Source organism: Bison bison, unplaced genomic scaffold (genome assembly GCF_000754665.1).
Source record: "Bison bison bison isolate TAMUID 2011002044 unplaced genomic scaffold, Bison_UMD1.0 scf7180017864224, whole genome shotgun sequence".
Classification (NCBI taxonomy): Eukaryota; Metazoa; Chordata; class Mammalia; order Artiodactyla; family Bovidae; genus Bison; species Bison bison.
The window spans coordinates 1464855-1471518 of record NW_011494796.1 but is presented as its reverse complement, the minus strand read 5'-3'; positions in this window follow the sequence as shown (position 1 = coordinate 1471518).

Genomic DNA, 6664 nt, shown 5'->3' with positions numbered 1-6664 from the left:
CCCATTGTTGCCTGAGATCCTGGCTGCTGGCTAATTAGTGCTTCCTGGAGGACAAAGCAGCTGGTATTTTCCTTTCTAATTCCAGTACTGACGTCCCAGTTTAACATAATAAAAGAATTCACTGGCACGGGAGAGGGGCAGAGGAGATAAAAGGCAGAGGTGGCCAGGGACCGTCCAGTTGTTCGGAGGTGGCCTGGAGCCAAAGTGAACGTTGCCATCTCAGCACGGGGACAGCCAGGGTTCTGCTTGAATGTCCAAGAGTCAGGCTTAGTCTAAATTTACACAGTCGGGTGGCTGAAGCTCATAGGGAGATCAGAGTTGTCTCGATTATCTTTGATCCTTGGAATCCTAAGTACTGTTGTTTAAGAAGCATGGAGACACATGCACCTCAGCAGCAGTACTGACACATGAGTCACCCTTGGGGGCTTCTGCACCCTGGCAGGAGACTAGAAGGCTGGAGGGGCCTCTCCCAGGTCAGACAAGGCTCCAGTAAGCACTTTTTCTTGGAGATTAAGCCCTTCTTGGGAAGAACACCCCACCGGGGTATATATTCTAAAGATCATTTTTCCTTCCTCACTAGAGCGTTGAGCGTCTCTCTCAATCCTTTCAGTACGAACCTGGTGGAATTCCTGGAGGCAACACGCAAATATGTAGCGACTTCCTGATGCCTGGGATCTCTGGAAGGTTCTCACTCCCAAGATATTCTGATTATATGCACTTGGCTAGGCTGTGGTGACTGGTTGTTTGGTCGAACACCTATCTAGATGTTGCTATGAAGGTACTTTTTAGATGAGACTACCATTTAAATTGGCAGATTTTGAGTATATCAAACTATCCTGTGGTGTGGGTGGGCCTCATCTAATCAGTTGAAAGCCTTAAGAGAAAAGGCTAACTCCCCCTGAGCAAGAAGGATTTCTGTGTCCAGGTGGCCTTTGGACTTGAGACTACAGTATCAACTCTTCCCTTCAGCTCCAGCCTGCAGGCTTTGGATTTGCAGTCTCCATAATTGAATAAGTTGATTATTTAAAACTACTTTCTCTCCATATGTATACACATGTGTATGCATATTTCCATGCTGCGTGTGCTAAGTCACTTCAGTCATATCTGACTCTGTGACCCCACAGACTGTAGCCCCAGGCTTCTCTGTCTGTGGGATTCACCAGGCAAGAATACTGGAGATGGTTGCCATGCCCTCCTCCAGGGCATCTTCCTGCATTGAACCTGCATCTCTTAAGTCTCCTGCATTGGCAGGTGGGTTCTTCTGGGAAGCCCGCATATCTCCATATATGCATCCTATTGACTGCTTCTCTGGAGAACCCTGGCTACTATATATAGTTTCCAACAACTCATCAGAATTACCCTTTAAGTGTTCCTACAGGTTTATGGCTCCAGTGGCTTCTGCTCCAGTTAAGCATATTTCAGCTGTGGTTCTTTGTGTTCTCCTGTCTCTCTGGATCTGGGATCTCGGTTTGCCTTTAGATTGCATTTCTCTGCTGGCTCCAGGAAAATTCTTTGATTTTCAAGTTGTTTGCCTTTTTTCTTGTGATAAGAGTAAGAGTGACATCCAAGTTTGTAGGATGTTAGACCTAAAACTGAAGTCCTCTGCAAATTTAAAAAAAAAATGTTTTTAATAATTTTTACCAGTTATGATTGTTTCATTGGGAAACTGTTCTACAGAGCTCCTTACCATACTGTTCAGGAAGTGGAACACGGGAGATCCATTTTTAATGACACTTATAGCTAATATCTGCTGAGTGCTGAAGCTGGAAACTCCTTAAGGATTTTTTGCATGCGTATTCTCATTTAATCCTCACAAATACCCTATAGGAAGATTTTATTATTATGCTCAATTTTTAAATGAGGAAAGAGATTCAGATAAGTTAAGGAACTTACTTAAATCAGACTTTTGAGGAACTTCCAGAAGTTCAGCAAAACTAGAATTCAGAATCCTGAAGGAGGACGGCAGAGACCAGATTGAGAAAAAGAAATGACCCTATACTTTAGAGTGCTAGAAATATTATTAATATCCAATAGAAATAGAATGCAGCCCACTATGTAATTAAAATTTTTCTAATATAATATCACATTAAAAATAAAATTAAATAGGAAAATTAATTTTAACAGTGTATTTTCTTTAATACAGTATATTCAAAATAATATTATTTCAATTATAGTCAATATAAAATTATTAGTGAGTTACTTTATTTTCACTTTTTTGCTCCAAGTAGGACTTCCCTGGTGGCTCAGATGGTAAAGCATCTGTTTACAATGTGGGAGACCTGGGTTTGATCCCTGGGTTGGGAAGATCCCTTGGAGAAAGAAATGACAATCCACTCCAGTACTATTTCCTGGAAAATCCCATGGACAGAGGAGCCGGGTAGGCTATAGTCCATGGGGTCGCAAAGAGTCGGACAGGACTGAGCGACCTCACATTCATTCATTCATTCATTCATTGAAACATGATGTGTGGTTGGTACATCCTGCATATTCCTATTTGGACTTTTGAACTGCTCAGTTGCAGCCCAAGAGTAAACTGCTACTCTTGTTAAACTTATAGCTGCTGAACACAGAGAAAAGGTCTTGTGTAGACTTCAGGAATATCACAAAGGAGGCAGTCTCTTGGGTACACAGAGGAGGAGCAGAACAGAAGGCTCTGAGATAAGAAGGGGGCCTTGGAGTTCACCAGGAGACAAATTACATGACCTGAGTGAAGCACAAGAGAGATGAAGGAACAGCAAATGGATATAAAAGCAACATATTACATCCATACATTTATGATAAGACTCAACAAGACTTGGTGACATGTTGCATATTACTGATAAGGAGAGAGATGTCTAAGATAATTTCTAGCTTTTTTCAGTTGGATGGGCACTTTTATCTAAGCTCCAAGATTAGATATTGGACATCCAAAGAAAGGATTGGAAGAAAGGTCAATGAACTCTGATACATCTGTGAGCCTCCTAAAAGAGATGTTTACTGGCCAATGTATATAAAATTGGGTGACAAGGCATTGTCTTTTCTCTTTCTAATAGCATTTGTTGTTAATGCAACAGGGAAAATCAAGGCATTCTTTCTTATTTTATCTTATATGGGGAGTATCTTTGTTTCAGCAGCAAGCAAGTGATGTTTCTGCTGTGCTGTTAATCAGAGAAAACTCTGCCTGGTAGTTTATTCAATGTGCTAGACACCACTCCTTGTACTCGGGGATACAGGAGAAAACAAAAGGGACACATGTTCCTTCATTCATGGAGTTTTTTTTTTTATTTTTGTTGGGTTGGGGTAAAAAGTAAACAATAAACAAGATGAGGACTTTGAACAACTCTGAAAGTAACACAAGAGACAACCAGATCTGAACTCTAAAATGTGGTTAGAAAAAGATCTGGTTTAAGACCCCAAGACTGTAGAAATGGCAGAGTAGCAGGGAGTCTTATTTCCTCACCCAACAGAGGAAGGCTACCCAGACCGCATGCCCTGACACAAAACCTAACCAAGTAAAACAACTTAGGCAGGCTTATTGCATTATGCCACCCTTGTCTAGGAAATCTCTTTGTCCTTGTGGGCCTAAGATCCCCATTCCCTCTGGGTAATTCCAGGTGGCAACAACAAAAGAGATGTACCACTATAAGCAGCCCAAACTGGAAAGCCTTTTGGACTCTCTTACCGCACTGAGAGACACTCAGAGATCCGGTGAGTGTCAACCCCCTTGAGCAGGGATCACAGGGACACCATGGGTTGTCATATAAACTCTGAATGTGAAACCACCATTAGAGCCACAGCCCACCAAGTAGGCCTAGACCTGAGCACTAAACCTCATCAGAACCACTGTCTGCTAGAAGATAAGCTAAAGGAAGCTCACTAGAAAGAAAATGATAAAAGATGGAAGCTTGCACACTGGCAAGGAAGAAGGACCAACAGAAGGAGCAGACATACAGAAGCATCCAATAGACTATTATTTTCTTCATGGATTCTGGAAATCATACTTGATGACTGAAACAAAAATTATAGCATAATATGAAACTCAAAGCAATAGTATTGAAAGGGGAGGAAAATAAAGGGTACTAAATGGAAGTCAGCCTTTCACACATAATTCCAAGTGATATAATGTTGATAGCAGTGAATTGTAAGTCACATATGTATATTGAAGGAAAGCTACACGATTCAAAATAGCCTGGAGTTAAAACTCCCCTCTGGGTCCTCCCCACCATTCTATGCAAAACAAAGAACTCTCTCACCCAAAGAAAAAAATGGACACTACGCCCAGCTCCCAGCCCGTCCAGCCTCTGGCTGATCTCCAGAATTCCTTGCCCCAGCCATTTAAGAGATAACTACTCCAAACTACCTTGGAGAAGAACAGGCCCCCTTAAGACAGTAGCTTTCCACGCATACGCCTATATATACTTACTCTTTTCTTGGATTAGTGCAGCAGCTCGCTAATCTGATTGCTGCCCCTTCTAGCCTCATTAAAAGTTCCTGGAAAGTGCCGGTCTCCTTTTTCTGAACCTCACCTTCTCTAACTCCTCTACCCTACATATCTTGTAATGCCTAGAGCCTCTGTGGAAACTGTGCCAAGAGTCCTAAAAATAAATCAAGCAAAATTCTAAAAAAATTTTTCAATACTCCACTGGAAAGCGAGAGAAATAGGAATGAGAAACAGAATAAACATACAGAAAACAATGCGGTGAAAGACTTAAGTCCTGACACATCAATAATTATCTTAAATAAAAGCAGTCTAAATTCAGTAATAAAAAGAAAGAAATTGCCTTATATATAAAGAAATATGACTCAACTATACGCCATTTATAAGAAACTCACTTCTAACTTAATGACATTTGTGGGCTGAAAGAAAATGGATGGGGAAAGATACAAGTATTAGTTTAAAAAACTGAGAATGACTACATTAATACCAGATAAAATAGATTTCAGAGCAAAGACAAATACTAAGAAAAGAGGGACATTACTCAAAATGATAAAATAATCACTCACCAGGAAGACATAATAATCCTACATATATACATACCTAACAAAAGAATATAAAGAACAGAAAACACAAAATACACTTAAAGCAAAAAACTGATAGAGATTAAAAGGGAAGTAGGCAAATCCACAATTATAGTTGGAGACTTCAACTTATATTAAAGTTGGAATGCTAATGGAACTTACATTAGAAATACGAAAGGGTCTTAAATTAACAATACAAACTCTCCATCAAGAAAATGGAGAAAATAAACTCAAAGAAACAGAAGGAAGGAAAGAATAAAGACGCTTGCAGAAATCAATAATGTTGAAAATAGGATAATAGAAAAATGAATGAATAGAATGATTGAAACAAAACATCACCTCTTCAAAAAAATCAATAAAATAGCTCTAGCAACACTGACAAACCCAAAAAGAGAGAAAATACAATTATCAATTTTTAGGCTTAAAGCTCAACATTCAGAAAATGAAGATCATGGCAACCGGTCCCATCACTTCATGGGAAATAGATGGGGAAACAGTGGAAACAGTGTCAGACTTTATTTTTGGGGGGCTCCAAAATCACTGCAGATGGTGACTGCAGCCATGAAAGTAAAAGATGCTTACTCCTTGGAAGAAAAGTTATGACCAACCTAGATAGCATATTGAAAAGCAGAGACATTACTTTGCCAACAAAGGTCCGTCTCATCAAGGCTATGGTTTTTCCAGTGGTCATGTATGGATGTGAGAGTTGGACTGTGAAGAAAGCTGAGCACCGAAGAATTGATGCTTTTGAGCTGTGGTGTTGGATAAGACTCTTGAGAGTCCCTTGGACTGCAAGGAGATCCAACCAGTCCATTCTGAAGGAGATCAGTCCTGGGATTTCTTTGGAAGGAATGATGCTAAAGCTGAAACTCCAGTACTTTGGCCACCTCATGCGAAGAGTTGACTTATTCGAAAAGACTCTGATGCTGGGAGGGATTGAGGGCAGGAGGAGAAGGGGACGACAGAGGATGAGATGGCTGGATGGCATCACTGACTCGATGGACGTGAGTCTGAGTGAACTCCGGGAGTTGGTGATGGACAGGGAGGCCTGGCATGCTGCGATTCATGGGGTCACAAAGAGTCGGACACGACTGAGAGACTGAACTGAACTGAACTGAACTGAGAAATAATAGGGGAAATCACTGCAGATTTTCAGCCATTGAAAAGATAAGAAGACACTACAAACAAACTTCCATTTATAAATCTGAAAGTCTGGAGAAAAAAAACAGACTAATTCCACAAAACTCACAAATTACCAAAATTCAACTGAGATGAAATACGCAATCTGAATATTCTTATTACCATTAAAGAAACTGAATCTGTAATTTAAAAGCTTTTGAAAAAGAAAGCAAGGTAAGTCCACATGATTTCATCTCAATATATTAAACATTTAAAAAGAATTAGCACCAATTTTGCACAATATCTTCCAGATAATAGAAGAGGAGGAGATTTCCAATTCATTATCTAGAGACAGTATTATCCTGGTAACAAAATCAGAAAAAGGTTTTATGAGTGAGAGAGAAAGATAGAGGGAGAGAGAGAAAAAGAGAGAGAGGGAGGGAGGGAGAGAGAGAGAAAGGAACTCCCTACAGGCCCATGTCTCTTACAAATTTAGATGCAAAAACTCTTAACAAGATATTAGCTGTCAATCCAACTATGTATAAAA